Source organism: Silene latifolia, chromosome X, assembly GCF_048544455.1.
Source record: "Silene latifolia isolate original U9 population chromosome X, ASM4854445v1, whole genome shotgun sequence".
Lineage (NCBI taxonomy): Eukaryota > Viridiplantae > Streptophyta > Magnoliopsida > Caryophyllales > Caryophyllaceae > Silene > Silene latifolia.
The window spans coordinates 310193185-310209011 of NC_133537.1; the positions used below are offsets into that span (position 1 = coordinate 310193185).

At 36.7% G+C, this 15827-nt stretch overlaps 1 pseudogene; it reads left to right on the forward strand.

Annotated features, from left to right (window-relative positions):
- The first annotated feature begins 1354 nt into the window (after positions 1-1354).
- LOC141620509 (callose synthase 3-like) overlaps positions 1355-15827 on the forward strand; it is a 28378-nt pseudogene continuing 13905 nt past the window's right edge.

Below are 15827 nucleotides of genomic sequence, written 5' to 3' on the forward strand. Positions count from 1 at the left end.
CATAGGAGTATACATTGCAAGTGCATTGTGAAAGAAAGAACATAAAAATAAACTCTACGTATCAGTAATTAAAAGATTAATTATTATTATTATGTAAGACGGTCTTATTAATTGAACAAAAAAATTTGAAATGACTAACTTATAAGAATGACATGTGTAAGTAAATTGTCCATATTTGAAGGGTAGGTATATGATTCAAACAAAATATATACTCCCTCCGTCCCAGTCAATAGTTTGCATTTGTTTTATTCTCCCTACCAAAATATAGCAAATGTAAACTATTCATTAATTTCACACCTGTCTTTGTATTAATCATAAGGGTTATCAAAGCGCCCCCATTGGCTTACACTTATGATAATTAGTACTTAATAAATTTTGCTAGAATTCGAGATAACAAAGTTTTAGAGGCTACTTAATGCTTAGAATCAAGTACGTATCAAGAGACCATAAGGGATTAGGATATTTCATTTTTTTTTTTAGAATTATGTGACACCCGGATTTGAACTTCGAAACACCTATCTTAATATTAATCATAAGGGCTATCAAAGCGTTCCGATTAGCTTGCACTTATGATGATTAGTATTTAATAATTTTTGCTAGAATTCGAGATAACAAAACTTTAGAGGCTACTTAATGCTTAGAAGCAAGTACGTATCAAGATAACGTAAGGGATTGAGATATTTCATTTTTTATAGAATTATGTGACACCCGGATTTGAACTTCGAAACACCTATTCGATAAAGTTCTAAAACTTAGTTGTAAAATAATCAAGGTCATTACCCCGTACGAAGTACGGGCTTTCAAACTAGTTTACTAATATATTACCATCCAAAAAGTAGAAGCAATACTGAACGTCTGAACGCATACCCGTAAATTTTTTTCCTCCGTACAATATCTCGTATAAAAACTAGTTTTGTCAAATTTATTTGGAATAATGGAAATTTGAAAAAGATGTAACATTTTTGGCCAATTTGTCATAATTGTTCACTTTTTTTTTCCAATTTGTCACAATCTATAGTTTTTTTACCAATTTGGCAAATGACCTTCACTTTTTTTACCAACTAGTTTTAATCCCGTGCAGAAAAATGTACGGGTTGATTTTTAAATTGTGACATACGATGATACGAAGTATGTTAGTTAGTACGATAATTAGATGTAATATTCTGAAATACGGAGTAATAATTATTGAATGAAAAAATAAATGTAAGGCAAGTTTGTGGCTGGGCCAATTTAGAAAAATGATTTTTTTTTCCATTAAATTAGAGAATCGAATACTTTAAATGACTAGCTTTAGTAACAAGAGTACTTGGTAGTTTGGTCCCAACAATTGAATTTGTCTTTGCTGCAAGTGAAGATGCTATCTTTGGACATGCTGTATTATCAGCAAAGTATGTGATTCCATCCTTTCTTAATTCATATTCATATTTATAATACAATGAATGTAATTTTTTCTATTTTAGAGCTAGTGTCATCATATATATAGTGTGTGAGGGTGCAATATAGCATACTTTTTTTTGACGTTTCTAAGGCATGTACGAAATCTATCTCGTGGAGATATTGAAAAAACGATGAGGCTCTCTTCAAATAATACATATGGACGCACCAGTTAGAAGGCTGGAGATCGAGACAGACATGACTGGGAGTAATAGAGCACAATATGAGATTTCTTGGGCTTAGGAGAGAATGGTGACGGAGAGGGCACAATGGAGGGAAAGGATACACGTGGATTTTTAGTATATGTTGTTTTTTTGACATATTTAGGGTTTTATTTAATTTTTTAAAAAATTTATTTATTCTTCTCTCTTTTATTACACTTTTTTTTACCAACAACTTTCTTATATATTTTTACTTGGTTCACTTTTAAGGTATTCCGGACCCATAAATTAAAACACAAAAAAATCCGTAAAAATGAAAATACCAGAATTAAAACAACAAAAATCCAAATTAACAACAAATCCTCCTATGCACATTCAAGCAAAAATTTCAACTATAATCAACAAAAAATGAACAACAAACCCTAAAATAACCACAAAACAACAACACATAAACTGAAATCAAAAGTTGAATTTTAAAATTTAAAATACTTTCCTTGGGCTCAACACTTGTATGAATCATTTTCTATTATTATTCTTACTAGTTTTCAACCCCTGCAATTTGCACGGGTATGAATTTATAATCACTGAAATCACTGTAAATATTTAAAAAATGCTAAGTAATATACATGGATATTTTAATTTGTATTTCTTTTATATATTGATAATAGAATAAAACACGTGCTAAATTTGCAAGGGATTGAAACTTGTACATGTTTTAAATATGTGATATATACCCCATAAATTCGGTGTTGTAACCTGAAACATACTCCCTCCATTCAACAATTATCACCCCATTTCTCTAATAAATGGGAGGAGTATTATATTGAAATGGGGTGATAAAAGTTGAATGGAGGGAGTAGTATATAGTATATAGTATATAGTATATAGTATATAGTATATAGTATATAGTATATAGTATATAGTATATAATAAATGCAATATATGGGAAATAATAAAAAGCAAACAATATAAATATCGCTATAAAATGGAAATAGTTATCAAATTTGAAAAGGGTTTACAATCAAATTGAATAAACATAATTGTAGAATTAACGAAAATAGTCTACTATCATTCCAAATGTTGAAAAATTTCATGGTAGACTCCAAGAGTTGTTATATTCGAATAATTAAATCAGTACGTTCCGAACAATTTCGCAAATAACATCATAACCGACGTTATTTTGTAATTAATTCCGTAGTTTTCTCTGTGGGACCCGTATTTACGGAATTAAAAAAAAAAAATTAAAAAAACCTTGTTATGATGATGTGGTTGTACAGAAATCCTTTAAATGTTCTTGTTTTTATTAAGATAAGATATGGTAGCTTCTTTGCTACGGTTTTTCTTGAAAGAGTTTTAATTATTGTAAGATTGTTCTTTTTTTTTTTAGTTATGTTGCAATGTAGAAGATGAAAATAAGGTATGAAATGATTTTAATTTAATGAATTTTGGAGGTTTCAAAGTGGGAATTAAGGGAGTGTAATTTGGAAATTGTAATCTGAGAATTTGGTGTTTCAAGCTGCATATGAAGTGTAATATAGTAGAATAGTTTAATTACAAATTTTAGTATTAAATATTGGGGAAGGTACATATCAAGTACTACACCTAGCCACCTACTTCTTTCTCTTGTCAGCTACTTGTACCTCTTACCCGGTTCATTTCCATATAATGTGGTATGTATCCAATCCGTCGCAAACTTGCGACGGATATCGCCGTCACAAATGAGAATTTGTGTTTATTCAGTCACATCCAATTTAGCAGATTCTACTCTTATTGGCGGTAGTCTAATGTCATGAAGGCGTTATATGTCCCTGTCGCCCAATAATAGTTTTCCTAGGATTATCAAAAAGTGGTACAAAAAGGCATTTTATTTTTGGGTAGTCATACCTACGAGAAGCATTTATTTCATCTATTCCTTCATTTTAGACCAAAAAGCTAACCAGTAGTCTAGTACTCTGTTATTCTCTCAACATCAAATCATTCTTATATTGGATTTGTCCTAATTACCTTATTTTTCTCTCGCTTTCCCGTTTTCTTAAATTACCGACTTTCATTTCTCAAGAACACAATAACGCAAACTCCCTCTCTCATAAAAATAGCCCTTAATGTGGTCGTCCGAGTTTGGTAGTGAAATTCCTCCGTCCTCACTTTGATGAAATCGCTCCAATTCTTCAAGTAGCGACTTTAGTTGAAAAATGTGATCCTAGAGTTGCTTATTTATGTAAGGTTTCTAATTTTTTTTTAATTTTTTAATTTTGTGAGGAGTATTTTAATATATAAAACGTAAATAAGTGGTTGAATGGAACAGACTAGAGACTCTCTTGAAGTATGATTTGCTTCCTAAGTTGTTTGTGTGTTAAAATTTTGAAATTTAGTTGTAGAGATAAGTTTTCAGCTAAAAAAGTGTGCTTTAGGAAATGAGTTTGCATGTTCATTGATAGCAGCAGTGGAAAATAACCGAGACTTTGAAGTGCTAGATAAATGTTTCGTTGTTTTCTTTTGGTTTTACGTATGCTGGAATATTGCTGTCTTACACTGGCGTAGATTTTGTTCGTAAATGCTGTATTGTTTTGGTATGAAGCTTATATTATGAAATCGTTTAAGGTGATGTTGTCGTCATATTATATTTTGGGTAGCTCGTAAAGGTAACTATGAGGAGTAGCGAGTGTTTGGATGTTCATTATACCACTTGCTTAGTAGCCAAATCCTCGAATTGCCTAATGAGTGTTTTGATTGTATGTTTTTATTAATTATGTGCTCTCCTTACTCGAAACATTAATAATAGGTTTACCTATTAACAATAATCCTACAAATTAACACAAATAAGGCAAAGATTATACAATACTCAAGACAATCAATCACCTCCTCAAATCAAGCAATCTCAGCCAATATATGATTCTTTCAATATTGTAATTATAGTAAATATAATTGTATATGCTCCCTTTTCTACCCTTAATTAGACTAGCTCTCACCCTATATAAACCTCATAGCATTCCACTGTAAAATACACATTCATCCCCTATTTACTAAATGAATAGGCAAACCTCCAATTTTTCCCGCCTAAAACATATGTCCTAGAATAGTTTTTGGTATTTTTAGCATATACTATAGGTGTGGACATGATAAGTTATAAATGGATATAATCTTTTGTATTTAAATATTTATAACATTTAATATTCTACATTTTGCACAAATTTATCTCCAATATTTTTAGGATAAGGAAATTCTTTTTCTAAAGAACTTATGATAAAAATTTATTGACTTTTTATGATAAGAAGTTGCGGCTAAAAAATATGGTATTAGTAAATATTTGTTAAAATTCATTGACTTTTAATAAAAAATTGCAGCTAAAACATATGTTTTTTGTAAATATTTGTAAATTAACATCATTAATTTCTCGGTAAAAAAAAAAAAAAAATACTCATTTTATTACTTCTTACAATTTAAATTTTTATTTATTTCTCTAATCAAAATACTTTAAGGAGTAACATGAAAAATAAGAATTGTCAATTTAAATTTTATAAATAATATACTAAAAAGTAAAACTTTATAAATACCGTGCATATATTACACATGGTCTATATTAGTAAGTCTATAAATACCGCGCATTCATTGCGCGGGATCTAAACTAGTTCATATATCAAATAAACCTTTCTTACATGGTATCAAGAAGTCACAAGAGATCCCACAACCCTCTCTCACCCCGAGCCACCACCACATTCAAACGCACCTCCGCTGCCTCACCTGATTTTCCACCGCCACCACTGCCTTGACTAACCCCAAGAGCATGATTCCTAACCCACATGAAACCACAAAACCTTTGATCTCCATCAACCTCAGTCACTGTGTAAAACTTACACCGCTAAACTATGTTTCTTGGCGGTTCCAATTAATGAACATCCTATTCGGGTATAGTCTTTTTGGCTATCTTGATGGGACAACCGAATCACCACCATCAACTATTACTGGAGAGGATAAACAGGAAAAGCCTAATCCCGCCTACCTATCGTGGCTCAAGCAAGACGGCTTGATCATCGGTGCTCTCATGGGCACACTGAGCGCTACTGTCCAAGCGCTTATTGTGAGTGCTACCTCGTCCAAAGAGGCATGGGACATTCTCTCAAGCACCTACAATAACCCATCTCGAGCCCATGTTTTACAACTCAAAGACCGCTTAGACTCAATAGTCAAAACCACCGATCAATCGATCGTTGACTATATGAACATGTTCAAAACTTGTATCGACCAGTTAGCATTATTGGGTAAAACCGTAGACCCAGACGATGTAGTTTCCAAAGTTCTTCGTGGACTTGACTACAATTTATATAAACCTGTAATTGACACCGTAAGAGCTCGAGACAACCCAATTTTATTCAAGCTGCTTCACGAAAAATTGCTTCATCAAGAGTTACTGCTCAAACAACAACCACAATCATCCTTGGATATTTTCCAACCTACTTCTAATTTATCATACCGTCACAACAATAATTATCGTGGCAACAAACGTCATCAAACCAACCCACCACCATACAACCCGCCTGCCACCCCTGCCCTCACGTCCAACACTGCCACACCACGACCCTTCAAAGGGCGTTGTCAATGGTGTCGCCAAGTTGGACATGTCATTGCTAATTGTCCTTACTTCCGCAAATTATTTCCGAATATTGTCTTTCCTACTCCACCATCTCGGTACAACCAGACCACACCCAAGCCAATATAGCTACCTCGGCCCATCAAACCAACCCGGGCCCAAACCCGAATTATCTACTCGATAGCGGGGCTTCGCACCATGTTACTCATGACCTCGACACACTCGCTCTCCACTCACCTTATTTTGGCCAAGGCGATCTCATGATTGGTGATGGCTCAACCCTGGATATTGTAAACATAGGTTCATTTCAATTACCTTACTCTCCTCTTAAATTCAACAATGTTTTACATGTACCAAAAATTTCCCGTAATATATTGTCTATATCGAAATTATGTCATGATAATAATGCCTATGTAATATTCTCATCATCGTCTTTTTTTGTTAAGGCAATTTCGACGGGAAAGACACTCCTCCAGGGCAAGGCTAAAGATGGAGTATACGAGTTAAGCACAACGCAACCAATGGCTTATTTAACCAAGAAAGGCTCGACTCACCTTTCATGGCATCATAGACTAGGACACCCTACCTTTGATGTAATGAAATATATTAATAAAGATGCACCATTTTCTATTTCCAATTTTTCATACTGTGACTCTTGTCAAATTAGCAAGAGCAAAAAACTACCATTTGCAAATTCAACGTTTAAAACAAATGCACCATTAGAACTCATCTATTCGGACCTATGGACAAGCCCAATTCTATCTCACGAAAACTATAAATATTACGTAGTATTTGTCGACCACTTTAGCAAATATACTTGGTTATTTCCACTTAAAAATAAGTCCGAAACCACCCAAGTATTTTACGCTTTAAAGCACTTGTTGAAAAATATTTCAACAAACCAATTAGACAATTCTTCTCCGATAATGGTGGAGAATTTCAAAAATTAAATCCCGCGCTCCTTGACAATGGCATAAGCCACTTTACTTCTCCGCCTCATACCCCCGAACACAATGGGTATGCCGAAAGACGTCACCGACACATAGTCGAAACAGGTCTATCCTTACTATCCAATGCCGGCCTACCCACCAATTTTGGCCATTTGCCTTTAGTACGGCTACATATCTCATTAACCGTCTCCCTACTAAAACGCTAAATGGTGATACACCTTACTTTAAATTACACAATACTAAACCCGACTATCACAAATTACATAACTTTGGGTGTCTTTGTTACCCATGGTTAAAAGCATATACAAAGCACAAACTTGAGTATCGCTCTAAACCTTGCATCTTCGTTGGCTACTCGTCCACACAAAGTGCCTTTCATTGTCTTGAACCAAAAACCAATAGACTTTCTACATCTCGACATGTCAAATTTATCTAGGATGAATTTGCATACCACCGCTTACTTCAAAAGGACCCACTACCTCCGACACAGAATGACCCAGACGACTGGTGCTCACTTGTCCTCCCTATTCTCCCTACGCCTACTACCCTTGCCACGCCATCTCCTACCCTCCAAGCCCAACAATACCGACATCCCATTCACACCACTTACACTAGAAGACCACCCACTTCGACACCCACCTCCCAACCATCGTCTCAACCAACCACTTCCACGCCTACTATTACCACGACCCAATCCATTCCAACTCGCAATGTTACTACCCGTTTAGCTAATAATATCCGCAAACCAAACCCCAAATATGCCAACCTTGCTCACACTGTCACCACTCCTACTTCGCTCCCTAAAACTGTCAAGCAAGCTCTTATTCTTCCTCAATGGCGTCAAGCCATGGAAACCGAATTCCTAGCATTAACCAACAACAAGACATGGACATTAGTTCCTCGCCAACCGTCTCAAAACATTATTGGTTGTAAGTGGGTCTATCGGGTTAAATACAATCCTGATGGATCCCTAAAACAATACAAAGCACGATTAGTTGCTAAAGGCTTTCATCAAAGACCAGAAATCGACTTTCAAGAAACGTTCAGCCCAGTTGTAAAACCTACCACCGTTCGTCTTATACTCTCTCTTGTCGTCACCAATGCTTGGCCATTACGATAACTTGATATCAATAATGCCTTTCTTCAAGGCACATTAACCGATGATGTCTATATGGCCTAACCTCATGGCTTTGTTGACATGTCTCATCCCGACTTTGTTTGTAAACTCAACAAGGAAATCTATGGCTTAAAACAAGCTCCTCGAGCTTGGTACACCGAACTTAAGTCTTATCTTGTCACCTCTGGCTTCACACAATCTATTTCCGACTCTTCACTATTTATTTTAAAAACCAAAACAACGAGCCTCTACATGCTTGTCTATGTTGACGATATCATAATTACTGGACCCAATCGTCACCAATTTCAACAGTTTATAACAAAACTTGCTCAACGATTTTCTCTAAAAGACCTAGGACCACTTTCCTATTTTCATGGAATAGAAGTGACACCAAACAACCTTGGTCTCCACCTCAATCAATCTAAATACATACATGACTTACTAACTAAATATAAAATGTCGGAAGCAAAACCCAACACTACGCCTATTGCTACTGACCATCACCTAGTTCGTGAGGATCACAAACCCATTCACGATCACTCTGACTATCAAGCAATTGTTGAGAGTCTTCAATATCTTTCTCTCACAAGACCGGATATTGCCTTTACAGTTAACCGCCTCGCTCAATTCTTGCATCATCCCACTACGACTCACTGGACCGCCTTAAAACGTTTACTTCGGTATCCCCAAGGAACCTCTACACACGGCATTCAGCTCCATCGTAGCTCGCCTCTTTGTCTTCATGCATTCTGTGACGCAGACTTTGCCAGCGACAAGGACTCATTCATATCTACCACAGGCTATATCATTTATCTTGGTCGCAATCCTATCTCATGGTCCTCCAAGAAACAACGAGGCCTAGCTCTATCCACCACTGAAGCCGAATTTCGAGCTATAGCTGCAGTCACTAGTGAAACACTATGGCTTCGAAACTTACTTACTGAATTTGGCATCACCATCACAAAGCCGCCTGCTCTCTATTGTGATAACATGTCGGCCACCTTATATGCCAAAAATCCAGTCTTTCACTCCAGAATGAAGCATATGGCTCTATCCTTCCATTTTGTTCGAGAACAACTTCAAATGGGTCACATTCGAATCCAACACATTGCAGGGAAAGACCAGCTCGCTGATGCGCTTACCAAGCCTTTACACAAGAATCGATTCCTTGACATGCGCGACAAGATTGGCCATCGACCTCCTAAGTCCATCTTGAGAGGGAGTATTAACAATAATCCTACAAATCAACACAAATAAGGCAAAGATTATACAATCCTCAAGACAATCAATCACCTCCTCAAATCAAGCAATCTCAGCCAATATATGATTCTTTCAATATTGTCATTATAGTAAATATAATTGTATAGGCTCCCTTTTCTACCCTTAATTAGACTAGCTCTCACCCTATATAAACCTCATAGCATTCCACTGTAAAATACACATTCATTCATATATCAAATAAACCTTTCTTACATTACCAATTTAAGAATTTGTCTTTAAGTTTTCCGATTGGGTTGCCAGGTCGATTTTATGCGTTTGACAAAGCGGATAAACTGGATCCCACATCCAGTGGCCATGATGTCTGACAATTCAAGATGACACTTCTTCAGAGGCTAGAGAAGGTAATACACTTTTATGTAGATGAAGGATGTGTGTGGGATTATTGGGCATATGGTCTCCATGAAGTAGACTAATTTTTAACAACGCAGGAAAATTATTCAACTTTAAAAGGACAAGTTGAAAAGAGTGATGCACAGAAAATGACAAGTTTTTATCAGCATTACTACAAGGAATATGTGCAGGCTCGTGAAAATGCAATCGGCAAGGCAGACTGGTGAGTTGCTTGATATATACACGTTTGAGAAATGTCTATTGTGTCCCAGCTGTTGTTTAATCTAGAATCTTTGCTATGATTAGCAGTGCTCAGCTTACTGAAGCCTACCAAACTGTCAATGTTCTGTTTGAGGTGATGGAGGCCGTTAACTCGAGGCAGTCGTACAATATCTTGCCTATGGATGACAGTCGTGCAAATCAGGGTATTATGAAATTTACGGAGGTCGGTTTCCAGCATTTAAGTGGACGTTTTTTCTTGTCCTTCAGTCCTCTTCGCATATTTAACAGGTTCTATGTGCAGATCCAAGCTGCCATTGCTGCCCTTCGAAATACCAGAGCTCTCCCTTGGCCTGAGGACTACAAAAAAAAAGGCAAGATGATGACATATTAGATTGGCTTCAAGCAATCTTTCAATTTCAGAAGGATAATGTCGCAAATCAGAGAGAGAGAGCCTGATTTTACTGCTGGCAAATGTCCACATACGATAGAATCCAGAGCCGGAACAACGACGACCAAAGGTGATTCTTTGGAATTTTCTTTTCCAATTAATTTGTTTTCAGTTGGTTAGCTTGTTTCAGATGATTAGATAATTTGTTTTCAGTTGGATGAACATTCATTGACTAGAGTTCTGAGAAAAAATCACAAAGAACTACAAGATATGGTGCAACTATGTAGACCGCAAGGACAACATTGGTGAGTCTTACCTTGGGCTCACTACATTCCCCTGCGGCAAAACTCCAACATAATTAATTGTTTCCTAAATTGCAGGCTGTCGATAACACGGTCCAAAAGGGAACAGTATCAGCTGTTATACATGGGGCTTTATCTTCTTATTTGGGGAGAAGCTGCAAATTTGAGATTCATGCCCGAGTGCTTGGGCTACATTTATCATCATGTAATTATATGCAGCACTATATTCTAATTGCGAGTTTTGTTATTGGCTTGTGTGTGTCACCTCTTGGTGAATCATATATCATATATTATATTAAAGCAGAAACCGTCTGCCTCATTATTCGCCACATGGCACACCCTCAACAAATGCCACGTGGCACTCGCAATTAAAAAAAAAAAAAAACTTGCAATCACGTAAACAATGTAGTTAAGATTTGATTTTGGTAGAAAGATTTGATTTTGGTAGAAAGATTATATCTGTGGGGCTATGATTTCAAACCGAGTCAAGCTTATGATTAATTTATTCCAAAAATCTTTATATAAAATCTTTCTAACTAAACATATATAGTTAAAAGATAGTATGATGAAAATTTTTATACGATCTTTTTATTTACGTAAAAAGATTTTTAGAAAGATTGCTGATTTTATTTAGGTAAAAGATTATGTATTAAAATATTATTATTAAGGTTGCCTAAATGATCTACCTTATTAACCCGAAAATCTCCACCAAATTTGGATTGGTAAATGACCTTCCTTAATTAATGTTGACTAAATATATTTTTCCATAATTATCTTTATCAAATTTGGACCAAAAGTGGAAAATTGATCTGCGAACAATTTTACGAGATTTTCAAATATTGGTATCTTGATATATTTACAGCATAAAGATTTGTTAAAAATATTCTTCTAATATATCCTGTATTATGGAGAAATTTTAGGAAGAAGTGAAGAACATAGCATGATTTTTGTTAAAAATGGAAATAAGAATACAACTAAATTAATTGACATATTGATAAGTGATAACTTTGTAGCAGCCGTATAATTTTTATTCCTTACCATAAAAGCAAAAAAATTTCTTAACTTAAAAAAAATGTTCACCAATATTTTCGAATTCAAAAGATTTCCTAAGATAATTAGAAACTTACCAATTATGGGCATTCAAACTAGAAATACAAGTTGAAATCAGTCGCCACAAAATTAGCGTGTAAAACGGGAAAAGATTTTTCAATAGTAATATCTACCAGATTTTATGATATGTTTCGGTATTTACTACGGAGATTAAAAGAGAAGGAAAGCTTCTAGGTTTTCAACCTTTTGAGAGATGGAGAAAGCGAAATGGTGGTTAGTTGCATCATCTTTAGCCGTTTCATGCCCTCTATTTCACAGCATTTAAAGGGTGAGATTAGACATTACTAATATGAGTAGATTTTATGAGTAAATTGTTTTTTAGAACTATATGCGACTGTATAATTTTGTAAGTTGTTTGGTTTTTTTTGTTCCTCCAAATTTTTAACAATTACCAATTCAAATTTTCTCACGTATTTCAGATAATACTCCTCAATCATGGCCATAGCCCATAGTTGAAGGGATAAAACATCCATGGGTCAGACGGCGTAGAAAATCGTTGCCCCTAAGAGGTATGAACTAGCCATTTTATAAAATTGCACAATATTACTAAGCTAAGAATCTTATTCGTATTATTATTACGATATCTTAACTACGTAGGGAATAAGAATTATTTGTTACAAACCCATAAGGGTAATACTTCACTAAGAGTAAATCGTAGGTACAACATTAGCGGCGAGTAGAGGTAAAACCTTTGTTTTGTTTTTTTGGTACAAAAAAACTTTGTATGTATACTATGATGTTAACGAGGATAAACATTACTATCGAGTTAGTCATGTTTTAAGATTATTTTAGTTTGCATTCTTCAGTTTATTCGTTCTTCTTTTTTTTGCATTAAGATTTAAGATATGTTTGATGTGCTGGATACAGAATTAGACGTTCACAGAAGAAGTTTGTGATGACTATGAACACAAAGTCGTCCATGGGTGTGGAACAACCAATCAACTCTCGAATTCATTTTTTTCTTCCTTTTGTAATCTATTTGTTTTTGCTATTTTAACACACTTTTTATATATTACGGAGTATTTAATAGTTGCTTTTATAATTTGATTGAGGACGGATTTGAGGGCGATTTCTATTATTATTCTTTTGTACGATTTTTTGTTTGTCTTTGATTAAAATACACCTCATCAATAATAAAAAGGCAAACAATTAATTGAGATAAATGGAGTATTAATTATGTGATTTTAAAGTTAAGATGACAATTTGTGTGATAAGTTACATTATACGGAGTAGGTTAGAAGAACGATCACTAATGAGATTGATTAGGCATAGTGCATGGGTGTAATAAGAAAACCAAGTGTGAGGTCGAACAAGCCTCTTATAAGAAGTTGTATTCCCTTGAAATCTTCTGTTTCATTAGTCAAAGAATATATACAACGAGATTGCTAACTGCATACAACAATCTATCTAAAAATAAGGAAACAATATGCTAAATATGTGCACCTAATTATATTTACTAAAAATACAATGTGGGAATATACATAAGTATATTCTAATATGCTCCCTCAATCGAAGCGGGAGGTGGACGGATGCTGAGATTGAACCGGAAATCATCGAAGAGGACCTTAGGTAGCCCCTTTGTAAATATGTCGGCGTACTGATATCTAGATGGAACATGTCGGACCTGTACTTGACCAACAGCAACTTTCTCGCGTACGAAGTGTATGTCAATCTCAATATGTTTAGTGCGTTGATGATTGACGGGGTTCCCGGATAAATAGATAGCGGAGACATTGTCACAATAGATAACCGTGGCTTTCTTTATAGGACAGTGAAGTTCAAGAAGCAAATTCCGAATCCAACAAGACTCGGCGACCACGTTAGCGACTCCTCTATATTCAGCTTCGGCACTGGATTTTGAAATGGTGGCTTGTTGTTTAGAGGACCAGGATATCAAGTTATTACCAAGGTAGACACAGTAACCGGAAGTGGAGCGGCGAGTATCCGGGCATCCACCCCAATCGGCGTCACTATAAGCACAAAGCGAATCAGTCGAAGAAGCATATAAATGGAGACCGTAATGAGTCGTACCTTGCAAATAACGTATTATCCGTTTAAGAGCCCCGAAATGCGCCTCTCGTGGATCATGCATATATAAACAAACTTGTTGGACCGCATATGAAATATCGGGACGAGTGAACGTTAAATATTGAAGGGCCCCTGCCAAGTTTCGAAACAGGGACGGGTCGGAAACAGGCTTGCCCGAGTTTGCTCCCAGTTTCGGATTAGTATCAACTGGAGTACGGGCAGACTTACAAGACGACATATTAGCACGGGCAATAATACTGGTGGCATATTTATTTTGGTGTAAAAATAACCCGGACTTGTGACGAACTGCCGAAATGCCAAGGAAATAGTTAAGTGGGCCAAGATCAGACATGGCAAATTCTTTTCCGAGAAGTGTAAGGATTTCGTCACGGAGCTGGGGCGTGGAGGCAGTGAGTATAATGTCATCCACATACAGCAAAATATAAGCCATATTATCACCATGTCGATAAATAAAGAGAGAATTGTCCGATATGCTGTGAGTAAAACCAAGTGTAGAGACATGAGAGGCAAACCGTTGGTACCAAGCACGAGGTGCTTGTTTGAGTCCATATAAGGATTTCTTTAGGAGACAAACGTGATCGGGGTGGCGGCGGTCTCGAAAACCGGGTGGCTGGTGCATATAAACCGTCTCATCTAAACGCCCATGGAGAAAAGCGTTTTTGACGTCGAGTTGATGAATTGGCCACTGTTTGGAGACTGCTAGGCTGAGCACGGTACGAATTGTGGTTGGCTTTACTACCGGACTAAACGTCTCATCGCAATCAACACCCACCTGTTGTGACCTGCCATTAACAACAAGTCGAGCTTTGTATCGCTCCAAATCACCGTTAGCTTTGAATTTATGCTTAAACAACCATAGACACCGTGTTATATTGACATTAGATGGTCGAGGCACAAGAACCCAAGTCTCATTCTTAAGTAGAGCGTCATATTCGTCTTTCATGGCCTGACTCCAATGACGGTCATTAAGTGCTTCGATGGGACTTTTGGGTATTGGTGACAACATGGTTGTGGCGCAAAGGTCAAAAACTGGTTTTGGTTTGAAGATACCATGGCGAGCTCGGGTTGTCATTTGTGGGGAAGGTCGAGGTGGAGGTGGGGGAGGAGGGGGAGGAGGAGTTGGTGTCGAACCCTGGGTGCCGTGAGAGGGAGAGGCAAGGCCAGGGGATGGCGACAAAACAGGGGAGCCGTGATGAGGAGAAACAGGGCCAGTTGGGGTCGACGCCTGATCAGGCTCGTCACGGTGAGGGGAGGGAGGGCCGTCGGGATCATGGGGGGGTGTTTGACGTAAGTGGTGTGTGGTGTAAGGGTTAGGGTCGGGGTCAAGAAACTGATAAGAAGCAGTGGGGTTTGGTGTTGATTTAGCAAACGGGAACACTATTTCATCAAAAGTTACATGACGGGCCACAATTATCTTACGAGTAGCTAAGTCCAAACACTTGTATCCACGATGAGTAGACGGGTAACCGATAAAAACACAAGGACTAGCACGGGGGTCCAATTTGTGTATTGTAGTTGGAGGTATATGAGGGTAGCAAAGGCAACCAAAAGTCCGGAGATTGGCATAGGACGGGACTCGTTTGTATAAGCTAGAGGTAGGGGAGTCATGGTGATGGGCTTTGCTAGGTAGAACATTATGGATGTAGGTGGCCATGGCTAGGGCATGGTGCCACATGGAAGGGGGCATGTGGGCATGTATGAGAAGGGTGCGTATGGTATTATTTATAGTTCGGATTTTACGTTCCGCTTTACCATTTTGAGAGGAGGTGTGGGGACAAGAAAACCGAAATAAAATATCATTGGACGCAAAAAATTGATGAAGGGTGGAATTATCGAACTCTCGACCGTTGTCACATTGTAAGGTTTTTATGGGTAGATTAAATTGGGTTTTAATC